We start from the raw sequence: 16,819 nt of genomic DNA, 5'->3' as shown, positions 1-16,819 counted from the left end.
CAACCTTCTGATCTGGAATCTGACTTCTTGACTAGAGTTATCTAGAAAAGGTATCATGTAGAATTGGTGTTCTTTTTTTTTTTTTTCCTTTTTTTTTAAAAATTTTATTTTATTTAACTTTACAATATTGTATTGGTTTTGCCAAGAATTGGTGTTCTTAGACCAGTCATACCTTCAGTTATAAGAGGCAGAATTAACATTTTGACTCACAAATTAGCCTCTTGGGAATATTATTAACTTGACTCAATTCTGCAGATTGTGAAAACTGTTGAGACTTGATGGCATACCTTTTAAAACTTGAAAAATCACGAAATCCCATAAATCAGTCAGCCTCATCAGCAGGCCTAACTTTATAGCAAGGATAACTTTTCTTAATTAATCAACTGCTTCATTTTATAAGAAGGCAAGTTTGGAATAAATGAACCAGAGCTTTTCACCTTCTTAGACAAGTTGCATTCATCTAACAGTGTCCCATTGGGAAGAATGTCTGAAAATTTTATTTCTGTTAACTGTCACCTCCTCAAAAATCCCAGCAGAAACCTGCAAATCCCACAAAGTTAACTAAACATACTGCAGTAAGGGAGAAGACCCCTTGGACAGGGTTTGTTTTTTGTTTTTTTTTTAATTAAGAATTTTAAAAAAGATTTTTGATATGAACCATTTTTTAAAGTCTTTACTGGATTTATTACAATATTGCTTCTTTTTTATTTTATTTATTTATTTTTGGCTATGAGGAATGTGGGATCTTAGCTCCTGACTGGGGATTGAACCAGTATGCCCTCTATTGGAAGGCAATCTTAACCACTGGACTGTCCGTGAACTCCCTTGGACAGGGTCTTAAGAGTACCTTATCAGAAGAAGCTAGAGAAGCAAGCAGCTAAGTTATTTTTTGTTCATTCTCATTTTTTTTTTTTTACACAGGGATGAGAAAGTAGCTGGATCCCACTATCATTTAACAGGGACAGGAAATTCTGTTGGTTTCAGTTTCACACCTAACAAAGGCCCTTGACTACTGATAATCTTATCTCAATGAACCTATTATATACGCAAAGCTTAAAGCAGCAATAAAATCAACTGAACAAAGTGATGCTCATTCATTGAAGTCTCAGGTAGGCCCACACAATTTATACCTCCCAGCTCTTTATAAACTGTTTGAATGTTAAACGGAGTGACATTTTGCTCTAGAATGTATGAAAATGGAAACAAATGAGTTTAATAAACATAATGGGCTCTGACAACATGACTTCTGCAACAGATGTCCTATACTACTTCCTACATTTTCGGCCTTAAACAGCATCATTTGCTTGCCAAGATACAAACTGTTGCCAATATTCAGCTGCAGAATTTCCAACAGTAGGAAGCAGTGGAAAGAATTAAAACAGTTTAGTGCTTAATTTCCAAATAATCAAATGTCTTCTATCATTATAAAATGGAAGATGAAAAACAATACTGCTGCAAGTTCTTACTGTGTCAACTAGTTCGTCAGGCAAAGAGGAGGTGTCTTTGGCAAAGACTGTTCTATATTTGGTAGCTGGATGATTAAAAAAAAAAATATTTCAACTCATTCCTCTACCTCAGCTAGCTAGCCAGCCAGCATGAGTTGAACACCTACTATATATATACAAAAGAAATAAATGCTATAACTCTTATCTAGGAAAAGAAATCATAAATCCATTTGATGTCCAGTTCATGCATCTTGGAAGGACTCACTTCAAACGACTGTACTGTGAGATAGAAATAAAACGTTGACACATTAGTGATCCTATTTGAAACCTGTGGTTGACTAACATTACAGTCAGTTTATATTCTGCTTATGCCATCACTTACTTCCCTAAATTAATTAAGTTGTTAATGTTCTCTCTCAAGTGGATTACAAACCACAAGGTGGGCAGATACATACACATTCATCTTTGATTTATCCACAATGCCTAGTACATTGGTCTATGTATTGTAGGTGCTCAGTAAATAGTTGTTAAAAAAAGGACTTGAATTTATATTTCATAGTCATTAACTTTTAAAACTAGATATTGTCCCTGCATGATTATTAAATAGCGCCTCCTTTTACTCTCAAAAGCATCATTGTTTGGACTGTAAATTACCTGGCTATCATCTCACCCTGGAACTGCAAATAAATATACAAGGCTGGCTTAGCCACTAGCGTGAAAACAATTCAAAGGCAAAGACCGAGTCTTATCCATCACTGCTTCCCCAAATCTGTCACAGTACCCCCACTTCTTTAGGGTCTACATTGATGACCCAAGAAATATTAACAAGTAATAGAGAAACTCAGATTTAATCACTCTGAATAAATCCCAGAGGAAACAAAATGGAAAAGAGTGATCGGCAAAGAATTAGGGAAGTAAAAGTATTGACCTGGATGTTCTCTTAAATTTAGATGACACGAAAGTTATGCCCATGTCCTCAAATCCATATAGCTGTGAAATATCTTTGCTATTGTCAGATGCCTCTAGATTCCTGGGTTCATTCAGCAAAATTCGAGGGTTATTTGTAACTAAAGGAAAGATCAAGAATAAGGATGCTGGTTATGGAGCCAAGTGACTTGGGTTTACAGTCCCATGCTGCCAAAAATGGCTTAGTAACACTAGAGGATTGATGACACCATTCTAGTATCGGTTTCCAGGACACTTAAGCTTTAATCATTCATTCAACGAGTATTTGTCAAGTTACTATTCTAGGTGTTGGGAATTCAGCCGGAAATAAAACAGACAAGTAAGTGTGCCTGCTTCCCTGGAATTGACCTTCCAGTAGAGGTAGGTAGATGATCAGATAACGAAGAGAAATATGTAAGAGCGGTGTTACGTGACAGAAACAAAAAAGCAGCAAAGAAAGAATACAAGGAGGTCAGGCATGGGGTCGGGAGGGGGACTCCTCGCTGCCCTGGAGCCCTTGGCGGCAGACTGTAGGAGATGTGAGAGGTGGAAGTTCACCTGCTGTAACTGACTCCCGTGGAGATAAAGGGAAAGGATCCAATGCAGCTAACATGATACAGAACACAATTATCACTAAGATTCTACAAGTCCCTAAACTGAAACGTTTCTTTTAACTAATGGAAGAGACCCATGTGCTTTTCTGTCATGACTTGTTCCTTTGTTGATGGACTATTTGCTATTGTTAGTCACTAGACAACTCAATCGGAGAAGGCAATGGCACCCCACTCCAGTACTCTTGCCTGGAGAATCCCATGGACGGAGGAGCCTGGTGGGCTGCGGTCCATGCGGTCTCGAAGAGTTGGACACAACTGAAGCGACTTAGCAGCAGCAGACAACTCAAGATAAGCAAATGTGATTTAGCAACTGCTTAAAATTTTCCTGTTAAGTGTGATGAATTAATTCCAAATCCAGGTAACACAGGATAAAAGGCAATTACAGAAAACATAAAGTGATAATAAATTAAGAGTAAATCAGTTAGGAGCAGCACAGGCCCTTGTTAACTATCTTAATTACTGATATTTAGTAACAGAAGCTGGTGCCAAAATTTTAAACACAGTCACCTCCCCTTTACTTATTCCCTTGAGACAAATATTCAGTTACAAAGTCATGGATTAGTCACTACCAATAACAATTATAGCTAATATCTCCTGAGTATTTGATCAAGGAGTCTATAAAAGGCTCTGTGCTAAGAACTTTTTATGTAATAAGTTCCTGTAATTGGAAGACTTATTAGGAGTAATTGAAAATGTATTTTTCTCCTAACGCATGAACACTCTCCAAGGAGAAGCAAGTACCTGGTTCTGCTCAGGCCCCTCCTGGGATGAGAACCATCTGGCTTCACCAGGCAGCATCTCTGCTTTCAGCATATCCAAATATTGTAAAGTTCTTTGTATCAGACTAAAGTTGACCTTTCAACTTATACAATCTCTTGATCCTAAACTGGAAGTCAGTCAAAATCAAACATCATTCTTTTCTATTATGACAACCCTGTCATGATCTAAAGACAGCTTTCATCTCACCCTCTTCTTTTCTAGGCTACATAATTTCAGATCTTTTGATTGTTCTCAATATGTCATAGTTTCTAGATGCTTCACCATCCGGGCAACAGACTTCTGAACTTATTCCTGTTTGTTGATTCCTCTTCAACCTGTATCCAAAATTAAACCAATATTCCAGGTATGACATAACTATTATGGGGCAGAGAGAGACAATCATTTGCATTTCTCTGTTCACTATACAAACTTTAATTTGAAAAGGTACATGCACTTCGAAGTTCATAGCAGTACAATTCACAAGAGCCAAGACATGGAAGCAGCCTAAATGTCTGCTGACAGATGAATGGATAAAGAAAATGTGGTACATATACACAATGGAATATTCAGTTCAGTTGTTCAGTTGCTCAGTCATGTCCGACTCTCAGCTACCCCATGGACTGCAGCACGCCAGGCTTCCCTGTCCATCACCAACTCCTGAAGGATAGCTTTCCCTATTCATCACCAGTATCCCGAATGGAATATTACTCAGACTTTAAAATGAATGAAATAGTGCTATTTGCAGCAACCTGGGTAGACCTGGAGATTATCATACTAAGTGAAGGAAGTTAAACATAGAAAGGCAAACACAGCTTGATATCACTTTTATGTGTAATCTAAAAAAATGATATAAATGAACTTATTTATTAAACAGAAATAGACTCATAAACATAGAAAACAAACTTATGGTTACAAAAAGGAAAAGGTGAGTGAGGGATAAATTAGGAGTTTGGGATTAAGAGATATACATTACTATATATAAAACAGACAAACAACAGAGATCTACTGTACAGCACAGAGAACTATATTCAGTGTCCTATATAACTTATTATATGTAAGAATCAGAAAAAGTATACACACACACACATATGCATATATATGTGTGCAAATGTGCTCAGCTGCATCCAATCTTGCAATCCCATGGACTACAGCCCGCCAGAATCCTCTGTCCATGGAATTTTCCTGGCAAAGAATACGGGAGTGGGTTGCCATTTCCTAGATGCATCAACCCCAGGGATGATCCAGGGGATCTTTCCAACCCAAGGATTGAACCCACATACGTCTCCGGCATTGTCAGGCAGATTCTTTACCACACGCCACCTGGGAAGCCCGTGTGTGTGTGTGTGCATGTATCACTGAATCACTTTGGGGAATGTCTTAAACACTGAAAATCAACTACTTCAATAAAAAATTAAAAAATAAATACATGAATGAAGCTTAAGACAGAAATCTCCCCATACTCTTAATCCATGTACTATCTTTCCTAGGAGTCCATAATCCAATTCAGATTAACTGCAAATTTAAAATTGCAGTTATGTTTATTAGCAAACTGTTGATCCTGACTATATTCCAGTTTGTTCCCTGTTGCTCTCAAGTCCATTTTCCTATATATTTGATTGGATGAATAATATTCTATTCCTTATTCAGTATTCTTTATTCCTTATTCTTCATTTATGATGTTCAACTAGCAGAAAAAAAAAATCTATTTAAGGGCCTCTCTGATGGCTCGGTGGTAAAGAATCCACCTACCAAAGCAGGAGACATGGGTTCCATCCCTGATCTGGGAAGATCCCACATTCCTCAAAGCAACCAAACCTGTGTGCCACAACTACTGACCCTGTACTCTGGAGCTAGGAAGCCGCAATTACTGAGCCCACCGGTGACAATTACTGAAGCCCATGTGCCCCAGAGCCATGCTCCGTAACAAGAGAAGCCACCACAACGAGAAACCTCCACGCCACCGTTAGACAGCAGCCCCCAATAGCCGCAACTAGAGAAAAGCCCATGCAGCAACCAGGACCCTGTGCAGCCAAAAATAAATAAACAAATAAAATTATTTTTAAAATACATATTTAATTGCATTTTCATCCAGCCCATATATCCATTATTTATACAATTATACCACAAGCGATCTTTTCACAAGCCTTACCAAGATAAAAATACACTTTTCACAGCACTTTCCTGATTTACCAGACAAGTGATAGTGAAGTTATGACTAATACTGTGTTGATTGGCAAATGCAAATAATGATGGGCTTTGGGACTACATATTTTTCTCAATCAGACTGAAAGCTCCGTGAGAGCGAAGCAAAAGGCAGCATCTTAAAAAAACCATTCACAGATTGACTTTGAGGTACAAAAACCCAATTTAACACAGACCAAGACAGTGTAACTTGTGGGGAACACCAAATAGTGAACACTCATGGGGAATGAAAATATGGTTTGCCAATAGCCAGTAAACATAACAGATAATTTAGTGACAAAGCCTCAAGATAACAGCTCAGGACAAAAGAAAGAAGGTCAAATGGGATGACAAAAAGGATTGCAATATCAGGGTCTTTGAATTCAATCTGCCTTTTAAAGACTCCTTGATTAAACGAGAGACCTCACTCAGCTTGAAGAGTGATGCTTGGAGAACTTTCATAGGAAAATATACTGAGACTAAGAATGCTTAAATAAATTGGTACCATTTTGCTTTGAGATGAAAAGACAAGGGTGATTTTATGACATGACTTGGAGACCTTTTGCAAAGAATAATGATGTCTACTGCATTCCACCCTCTCTAAGGAAATAACACGTGGTTTTAAAGAGAAGCAGAGGGAACTGAATGAAACAACACCGGAAGGTCATCTGACAATAGATGGCTATTAAGCTCTGGGAATTTGTTTGGAAGACTTTTGAAAATGTCCTCAGGGGCCCTTCCATCCACAGTCTACTGTCGCCAAGGCTCACATTTGAAGAACTCGAGCTAAGGATATACATCTGAAAATTAGGTGTCAGGAAAAGAAATCATTGACCCAAACCATCCTGAACATGTGCTACCAGAAGCAACGACACTTTTTTTTTCCTTATAACCTTTCCCTATTTTATAGAATTAAAAATCAATCATTTACTGATCAGTCAGAATAGGAAACTTTGAGACACACTAAAGGAGAAACACGTGGTCCCTACCCTCACAAAGCTTACAATGTTTTGGGGGGAAAAAAAAGAGACTCAAACACATGCATAAGTTTGCAGTCAGTACGAGACAGTCCATGCTGAGACTCAGGCATGAAATGTTGTGAGAGCTCAGGGGAAAAAAAATCAATATTCACCTGGAAGTGCACTCATTCAGTTTACATAGCAACTCGTGCCCTCTGTCATTTACACAGACTTTAGAATCCCTGGCTAAAACTGATTGCACAGTCTCTACAATATGCATATGACAATCGTATGAGTTCTCTTACAAAGTTACACCAAACAGTAGAGAAAGACAGCAAATACTAATCCCAAGGGTTTATCTATTGTTACCTTCAAAGATGGCACGTTTGTATTTTTTTTTTCCATAAAAGAAATGACAGCATTCTTGAAATGCCTGTTACATTTAGGAAAAATCATGTACTTAGTTGTTCTTCCCCACGGGAAGAAATCAATAGTGTTATTATATGGAGAAAGAAAGGCTAGGTCACTTCAATTATGTGAAGAGGAAAACCTAGGTCATCTGAACTACCAGTACCAGTGTTATTGCTGTAATGAAGGACAGAACGCAGTATCTAGAATTCATTTAACATGTGAATTTAAATGCAATTCCTTTTCCTACCATGAACAATGTTAATCCCCAAGAGAACAGATGGTACATATTTTAAATTATTCAATGAAGTGTGCTTTTTAAACCACAAATGTGTACTAGCAGAGTGAATACATCTGGCATTTAACCCTTGTTTATGTTTTTGCTCTTGTATGTTCTAACAGATAACCACAGTCGACTGAGAAGTACCCCTTTATTTCAGCTGTCGTTCTGGACACAAAGATAACAGAAAACAGCTAAAGGAGGGGAAAAAACCCAGGATTTGGCGTGAGGAGGCAAGAAGAAAAAATAAGAAAAGTAAAAGATAGCAAGAGAAAAAAAAGAAAATATGCATGATTTCTTGGGTGATACAAGGGTAATACTGAAAATGCAATCTTTAGCAAGTTACTAGGAACTAAGTTAGTTGAGATCAAGTAAGAAAGTATACGGGCTTCCCAGGTGGCGCAGTGGTAAAGAATCTGTCTGCCAATGCAGGAGATATGGGTTCGATCCCTTGGTTGGGAAAATTCCCTGGAGAAGGAAATGGCAACCTGGTCCAGTATTCTTGCCTAAAAAATTTCATGGACAGAGGAGCCTGGTGGGGAGTCCATGGGGGTCTCAAAGAGTCAGACATGACTGAGCAACTGGGCACCCGCACAAGTAAATATCTAATTCCAAACTCTAGTATCTTTCTTTCATGACACCTTCTCAGGTTTCATAGAGAACATACTCCAAGTGACCTGCATGCTTTAAAGGATCACAACACCTGAAGTACTTTGTCTTTTCATCTGGGGCCATTTACCCTTAGAACATGGTGAGAAAAAGAAAACAGCTCCAATCCTTTGGCCACCTGATGCGAAGAACTGAATCACTGGAAAAGACCCTGATACTTGGAAAGACTGAAGGCAGGAGAAGGGGATGAAAGAGGATGAGATGGTTGGACGGCATCACCGACTCAATGGATAGGAGCCTGAGCAATTTCTGGCAGATAGTGAAGAATTGGGAAGCCTTGTGTGCTGTACAATGGGGTCACAAAGAGTCAAACGCAACACAGTGACTGAATAACAACAACAACGTAAGAGAAACAAAGGGAAACACGACTGTAGGAAAGAGATGCGGGATGGAGTACGTGACTTGGTCATCCTTGGACCACACACGGCTACTAGGCCTGAGTTTGACCAATACACTGTTAATTTTTTTTCCTTTTGATCCACCATTTAAAGCATACATGAAATGTCACATTAAAGTTGAGATCTGGGCTTCTTTTGAAAATGTATAAGGTCTAGGACATGGAAGCTGTCTTCCTAGATGGTGAATTAAACTGAAGCAGAGTATCAGCTACCTCCTTTGGATGGGGCAAGCATTCTTTGCTTTGACACAATTACTACCCAAGATATCTAGTTCAGACACATTTCCCATATTTGACCTTAAGACATTTTAAGTGAAACTTCAAGTGGAGAAAGGACTAAATCTGTTATCACCTGGTCAAATTTTAATCAGAACATTAGCTCTTGGCTAGAGTAAGTTCTGGCCTTCCTAGCTGCTGCTGCTGCTAAGTCGCTTCAGTCGTGTCCAACGCTGTGCGACCCCATAGATGGCAGCCCACCAGCCTCCCCCATCCCTGGGATTCTCTGGGCAAGAACACTGGAGCGGGCTGCCATTTCCTTTTCCAATGCATGAAAGTGAAAGTGAAATCACGTGTCCGACTCCTAGCGATCCCATGGACTGTAGCCTACCAGGCTCCTCTGTCCATGGGATTTGCCAGGCAAGAGTACTGGAGTGGGTTGCCATTGCCTTCTCTGGGCCTTCCTAGCACAACATATCAATTCCAGGAATATTTTCAACTCTTTACAAAGCTTCACAGGAGCTCCGGAATTGCCTCATTAGTATGTATCAGCAACTTACTACAAAATTGTGAAAAAAAAATGCTTTCACTTATCAATACAGACTTACATTTAAACCAAGATCAAAAACTAGAGCCAATTCTTCTGAAGGAAGAAGCATTCAATATCAAATTTGGAAACACTTTCCCAATGGGAATGACATGTATTGGTGTTCTGGTTTATGGTGACATGTCTGAAGTTTCTAATGATTTTGTTCTCAATATTTATATGCCATTAAATTGCAGACTAAACTACCTGACTATATAGATTCCTGTTGCAATGTGTGAGATTGTAAAAACAGTCAATTATTTAATAAGAATTTAAGACATGACTTGAATAATATCAACTGATTTAGTTAAAATTATTTGAGATCATGTAGACAAAATAATACAGTGAACAAACTATAACTTTTCAAATACTTTGAAACAACACTTAGGTGTAGCTTCAATCCAGTCTTACTCAAGTGATCAATACAGCAATTTAGAAGACTGTATCTCCCTCTGCCTCACAATGTAATTTGTAATTATTAGCAATGTTAAAGAAGAGAAAGTGGAGAAAGTATGATGCATAGCACACTGTCTCTATTTTAAAGTACTTTTTTGTCACTAACTATCTCACGTGGTCTTGTAATGGCTGTGTGTTGACGAGGCATAAAGGATGCCCATTGGTCTAAAGACAGAATCCCCGATAATTAAATAATGTACCTAGTATTATTTGTCAGTTTGATATTTCTGATATAACAGAGGCATTTGCTTAAAAGCATAATGTGGGTTTTTAAAAATTAGAAAGGACTGTAAAAGACCACCACAAAATAAATGACAGAGATGTAATGTACAGTACAAGGAATATAATCAGTCATATTATAATAACTCTTTAGGATGCATAATCTATTAAAAATATCAAATCACTATGTTTTACACTTAAAACTAATGTAATATTCTGAGCCAACTATACATCAATAAAAAAGAATAATTTAATTTGCTCATTGTGCTGTATATATAAAATGGACTTCTCAGGTGGCTCAGTGATAAAGGATCTACCTGCCAATGCAGGAGACTCAGGAGATGTGGGTTTGATCCCTGGGCCAAGAAGATCCCCTGGAGGAGGAGGAATTGGAAATCCACTGCAGTTTTCTTGCCTGGGAAATCCCATGGATTGAAGAAGTCTGGTGAGCCACAGTCCATGGGGTCACAAAAGTCAGACACGACTGAGTGTGTGTGCGTGTGTGCGCGCGCACACACACACACACACACACACACACTATATATATATATATATATATATATATATATATATATATAGCATATCCATGTTATCAGATCAGATCTTATTATATGTAAATATTGTAGATAATCTATCATTCTATTTATATTCATTTTAAGTAATTACTAAATAAACTGTATATAAAGTAATGAATATACTTTTTCAAACACATACACCATACACAAATTCAAATTAGTTTCCTAAATGACTTATTCATTGAATGATTGAATGAATGAAGGAATGCTACTAGGGTTGAGGTCATTTTTGGAATAACCCTTTGGGAATTATCATTACAAACCATTTCCAGTGTTCCTAAGAAAACCGCTTCTTGATTTCAGAGTCATTTACCAACTGACCCACATATTAATGCCAAAGGACTTTTGGCAGCTTCATAGAAGGAGACCGACCTTCAGCAGATGGAGATTTGGCATCAGTGAATTTAAAAGTAAGTGTAGCACAGACTCTGAAGGAAGGCTCAAAAGGAGAATCCCCAAAACATTTGAATAATGGCAACACGCCACAGGAATCATTTAGGAAGTCTCACTCTCTATTTGGTTAATGTATAAATTCTATTATGTTCTTGTCAACCTGTTTCCCTTCTATATTTTCATATGTGTGTGAAAAACAGTAAAGCAAAATCTGTATAATTTCGAGTCAATGTCAGATGTTATATATTTAGACTCTATGTCAGGGGAGATTTTAATTAAGTAAAAGCAACTAATAAACTGTCACATCAGAAGTACTGAATAATAATTATTGGTTTACTCATTCCTTTAATAACACCATCTGTGAAGGTAAATTAAAGATTCATTTTGGGGGAACTCTAACAAGGGTCAGATTTGTCAGACTGGGCCTTACGTTGGCAATTTATTACTGTGGGATGCATCAGACCTTGGGTGACCAGGCTTGATGTTATACGGACTCCTGCATTTAGGGTACAAAACCTAAGAATGTCACCTTCACTGAAAAGACTGCAACCGAGCCCATCAGCTTCTCTTTCCCGGAATCTGCCTCCGCCAACTCTTCCACCTAGCGAATGCCTAGCCATTCTTCAGGATTCCACTGTGGTTTCTACTCCTTTTATAAGACTGCTTGTTGGAAAGGACTGAGGCGTGAAGACAGAGAAGGCAATGCACACACTCTTTCACTCATGTATTAATTTACTGTTGTTGTTGAGTCGCTCAGTTGTGTCCGTCTCTTTCTGACCCCATGGACTGCAACACACCAGCCTTCCCTGTCCTCCAGTATCTTCCAGAGTTTGCTCACAGTCATGTCCATCAAGTCAGTGATGCCATCCAATCATCTCATCCTGTCATCCCTTCTCCTCTTGCCTTCAATCTTTCCTAGCATCAGGGTCTTTTCCAGTGAGTCAGTTCTTCACATCAGGTGGCCAAAGAATTGAAGCTTCAGCTTCAGCATCAGTCTTTCCAATTAATATTCAGGGTTGATATCCTTGAAGACTGACTGGTTTGATCTCTTTGCAGTCCAAGGAACTCTCAAGAAACTTCTCCAGCACCCCAATTCAAAAGCATCAATTCTTCAGCGCTCAGCTTTCTCTGTGGTCCAATTCTCATTAATTCATTAGCAGTCACTAAATCAGGCTTCCCTAATAGCACAGTTGGTAAAGAATCCACCTGCAATGCAGGAGACCCCTGTTCGATCCCTGGGTTGGGAAGATCCCTTGGAGAAGGGAAAGGCTACCCACTCCAGTATTCTGGCCTGGAGAATTCCATGGACTGTATAGTCCATGGGGTCGCAGAGTCAGACATGACTGAGCGACTTTCACTTTCAAATGCTTATGAAGGTTTCTCTGATATGTCAACCACACACCAGGGGCTCATACATTGCTCTAGCTCTCCAAGGTCCATAGTAGAATAAACGAGACAGACAAGGAAACCGAGCACAAGTGTGTTAAATGCTACTGGACTGTGTGAGTTTGTAAGCATTCCTAAGAAGAAACAGAGGGGTAATTTGTCACAATGAGAAAGTAACATTAGGGACAGCATGCGGGGCAGTACACAGAATATATGTTAAAACTTGAAGCCATTCTTACAATGAACTTGGAAGAACGTGATACGTTACGTTATTGTCAGAATGTAAATATTTACTGGCTTTCCAATCCCATTCCTGTGCAAGGGTTATACTTTCAGCCCCTCAATGCCAATCGCTACCATGAAACTCACTTTGGCCCATGGCTTGTAACTGGAAGAGATCTGTGGCATTTTTGAGCTCTAAAAGCCATTATGTGTGGAGACCTCCCTGGTGGTCCAGTGGTTAAGACACTGTGCTCCCAATGCAGGGGGCGTGGGTTTGATCCCTAGTCGGGGAACTAGGATCCCACATGCCGCAAGGTGTGGCCAAAAAGAAAATAAATATACAAAGCTATGTAAATCAACCATACATCAGACTTCAAAGAAAACAAAATTAAAAACAGTCATTACGTGACCCCACCATCTCCCCATCTTTTCTGACTCTTAGGAGGGGCTGGTCTCGGAATTGGCTCTGAATGGGCTGTTCCTTAAAAAAAGCGTAAGGAGCAGAGCAGCATCGACTAGCTAAGAACACGTTAACAAGAGCGAGAAACAAAACTGTGGTTGTAGCCGCTGAAATATCAGAGATGCTTGTTACCTCAGCAGAGCTGGGCTGAACTGCCAGAAACAAAGAATAAACTCACAGCTGTCAGGGGTAGGTTGGGGGCAGACGCTTCACTTTCTTCACACCAAGCGGGCTGACAAAAGGGAGCTTGCATTTGTAAAGGCAAAGGCATTTGGTGAAAGAAAATGACACCTTCTCTTGTTTGTCATGATGTTTTTTACAATAAACTCTAAAATCTTCTGGCTGCCATTTGAGCAAGGATCTCGATGCCAGGCTTCAGCACGCCCTCAGCCACACTGAAGCTGTTTCCAGGTTCCTTTCTCTCTTCTCTGGGCTCAGTTGCCCCGAGTGCCTCAGGCGCTTCCCTGCTTCTCTCCTAAGTCGTGCTTAGGGAGTGCTGGTTGAATGGGGAATGAAGTTCCTTGAATTTTCAACACACCAGGGTATCATTCTCAGCATCATTAAGACAATAATCCATGGAAATTTACCGCGGAAATAACTGCCACCACAATTCAAAGAACCATCTTCACAGTGGGGATTCTCAAATGTGTTTGTCCACCCCGGCCCCCTTGCCAACACAGAGAGCAGAGGGAGAGTATTTGTAGTTTGGGAACAAAAATAACGATAATAAAAAATAAAAATATCTTTCCCCAGGGGAATCTGTTACAACCCTTCACTTCCCATCCACAGGTCCTCTCTGGTTCCTAATTCCAAGTTGAGAGGTTGACAGGCCCTGCTTGACAGGTGTGAAATATGACTGATCACGTAATCATGCTTCTGATGCACCTAGCCCTACAAATATTAATTCCACTTGCAGTCATGGGCTCAAATGACTTTTAATGCCCTTTATCCAACAATGTTTCATTTTGCCTAGAGTCTCTGATCTGTCTGAGACAGCCCTGCTTTGCACCTGTTCCTTGATTTGCTCCAATTTCCTGTAAAAATTTTAATAGGAACAGGTGCAAAGCAGGGCCGTCTCAGACCAGAGATTCTGTTCTATTAGGTACAGAAATGGTGTGGACCTAACAGAAGCAGAAGATATTAAGAAGAGGTGGCAAGAATACACAGAAGAACTGTACAGAAAAGATCTTTATGACCCAGATAACCATGATGGTATGATCAGTCACCTATAGACAGACATCTTGGAATGTGAAGTCAAGTGGACCTTAAGAAGCATCACTACGAACAAAGCTAGTGGGGGTGATGGAATTCCAGTTGAGTTATTTCAAATCCTAAAAGATGATGCTGTGAAAGTGCTGCATTCAATATGCCAGCAAATTTGGAAAACTCAGCAGTGGCCACAGGACTGGAAAAGGTCAGTTTTCATTCCAATCCTAAAGAAAGGCAGTGCCAAAGAATGTTCAAACTACCACACAATTGCACTCCTCTCACATGCTAGCAAAGTAATGCTCAAAATCCTACAAGCCAGGCTTCAACAGTACATGAACGGTGAACTTCCAGATGTTCAAACCAGATTTAGAAAAGGCAGAGGAACCAGAGATCAAATGGCCAAAACCTGTTGAACTATTGAAAAAACACGAGAGTTCCAGAAAAACACCTGGTTCTGCTTTATTGACTATGCCAAAGACTTTGACTGTATGGATCACAACAAGCTGTGGGAAATTCTTAAAGAGATGGGAATACCAGACCACCTTACCTGCCTCCTGAGAAATCTGTATGCAGGTCAAGAAGAAACAGTTAGAGCTCAACATGGAACAACAAACTGGTTTCAAATTAGGAAAGGAGTACGTCAAGGCATGTATTGTCTGTCACCCTGCTTATTTAACTTATAGGCAGAGTACATCATGCAAAATACTGGGCTGGATGAAGCACAAGCTGGAATCAAGATTGCTGGGAGAAATATCAATAACCTCAGATATGCAGATGACACCACCCTTATGGCAGAAAGTGAAAAAGAACTAAAGAGTTTCTTGATGAAAGTGAAAGAGGAGAGTGAAAACGTTGGTTTAAAACTCAATATTCAGAAAACTAAAATCATGGCATCCAATTCCATCACTTCATGGCAAATAGATGGAGAAACAATGGAAACAGTAACCGATTTCATTTGGGGGGGCTCTAAAATCACTGCAGATGGTGACCACAGCCATGAAATTAAAAGACGCTTGCTCCTTGGAAGAAAAGCCATGCCAAACCTAGACATCATATTAAAAAGCAGAGACATTACTTTGCCAACAAAAGTCCATCTAGTTAGGGCTATGGTTTCTCTAGTAGTCAAGATTGGATGTGAGAGTTGGACCATAAAGAAAGCTGAGCACTGAAGAACTGATGCTTTTGAACTGTGGTGTTGGAGAAGACTCTTGAGAGTCCCTTGGACTGCAAGAAGATCCAACCAGTCAATCCTAAAGGAAATCAGTCCTGAATACTCATTGGAAGGACTGATGCTGAAGCTGAAACTCCAATACTTTTCCTACCTGATGCGAAGAACAGTCTCATTGGAAAAGACCCTGATGCTGGGAAAGATTGAAGGCAGGAAGAGAAGGAAACGACAGAGGATGAGATGGTTGGATGGCATCACTGACTCTATGGACATGAGTTTCAGTAAGCTCTGGGAGTTGGTGATGAACAGGGAAGCCTGGCATGCCGCAGTCCATGGGGTCGCAAATAGTCGGTCATGACTGAGCAACCAAACTGAACTGAACTTTTCCTCTAGACAGCAAATTATTTGGCCACTGTAAATCTAGACTCATAATCAAAAATGTTTAGGCCCAGGAAGGTTTGTGCCAGGAATTTTCCATAGCACTCTCTCACTCTCTCACACTAGGTTTATACAGCTTTCTTCTCAGGTTTCCCCCTCTGAATGTGCCAAAAAACAAAACAAAACAAACTTTAAAAATGCCCTAAAAATATCTTGAACTCACTGTATAAATGTATCCCTTACTGAATCTTGGAGACTTTATATTAATTATCTGAATCAAACTCCCTTCTCTTATCCCTCTTTTCTTACCTGTCATGAATTCCTTGCAAGAAGAGAGATAAAAGACAAGTAATTATGGGTTAGGATTCAAAAGAATAACTTTGTTTTCAATATTTTAAAAATGCCTACATTCTTTATTTGGTTAAATTGCATAGATTTTTCCAGTCTAACATCTCATGTTGGGGGATGGTGGTGTGTCTGAAACGATGACAGCAGCAAGGAAAGGCCACCTGCTTCTTAGTGACCCCCATGCCCAATCTTTGTTGGGAAGCAGTGAGGAAACTCCACAGAATGACTTGATTTCCTCACATTCCTTCAACTTACATGGCACTATCTGCAAGGCCTCTTTAAGCACAAAGATTTGGACTGATTCCTGATATTACAGTCATCCAAGGGCACACATGCATTTGCCAGTAGTAGCTACCTGATGGAATTCAGTTTCTCTGTGTATTTGACATTTGGCAGTATTTCTTCAGCATTCCAGCTGTATGCACCATACTGACATCCAAGAGCAAGGCAATTTTTGGTTTATTTTAAGGTAAAATGTTAAGCCAACAGCTCTATTTTGACTATGCAAATGTTCACCTAGTGCCAACTGATTAGCATTTTTAAGGC

At 39.5% G+C, this 16,819-nt stretch overlaps 1 protein-coding gene across 10 annotated transcripts in view; it reads right to left on the bottom strand.

Annotated features, from left to right (window-relative positions):
* Positions 1-16,819, bottom strand: part of PDE4D (phosphodiesterase 4D) — a 1,605,399-nt gene that overhangs the window by 452,429 nt on the left and 1,136,151 nt on the right. The window lies entirely within an intron of this gene.

The sequence above is a fragment of the Bos taurus genome, chromosome 20 (assembly GCF_002263795.3).
Source record: "Bos taurus isolate L1 Dominette 01449 registration number 42190680 breed Hereford chromosome 20, ARS-UCD2.0, whole genome shotgun sequence".
Lineage (NCBI taxonomy): Eukaryota > Metazoa > Chordata > Mammalia > Artiodactyla > Bovidae > Bos > Bos taurus.
Note: the sequence above shows the minus strand (reverse complement) of the source record. Positions and strands in the feature narration are given on the sequence as shown.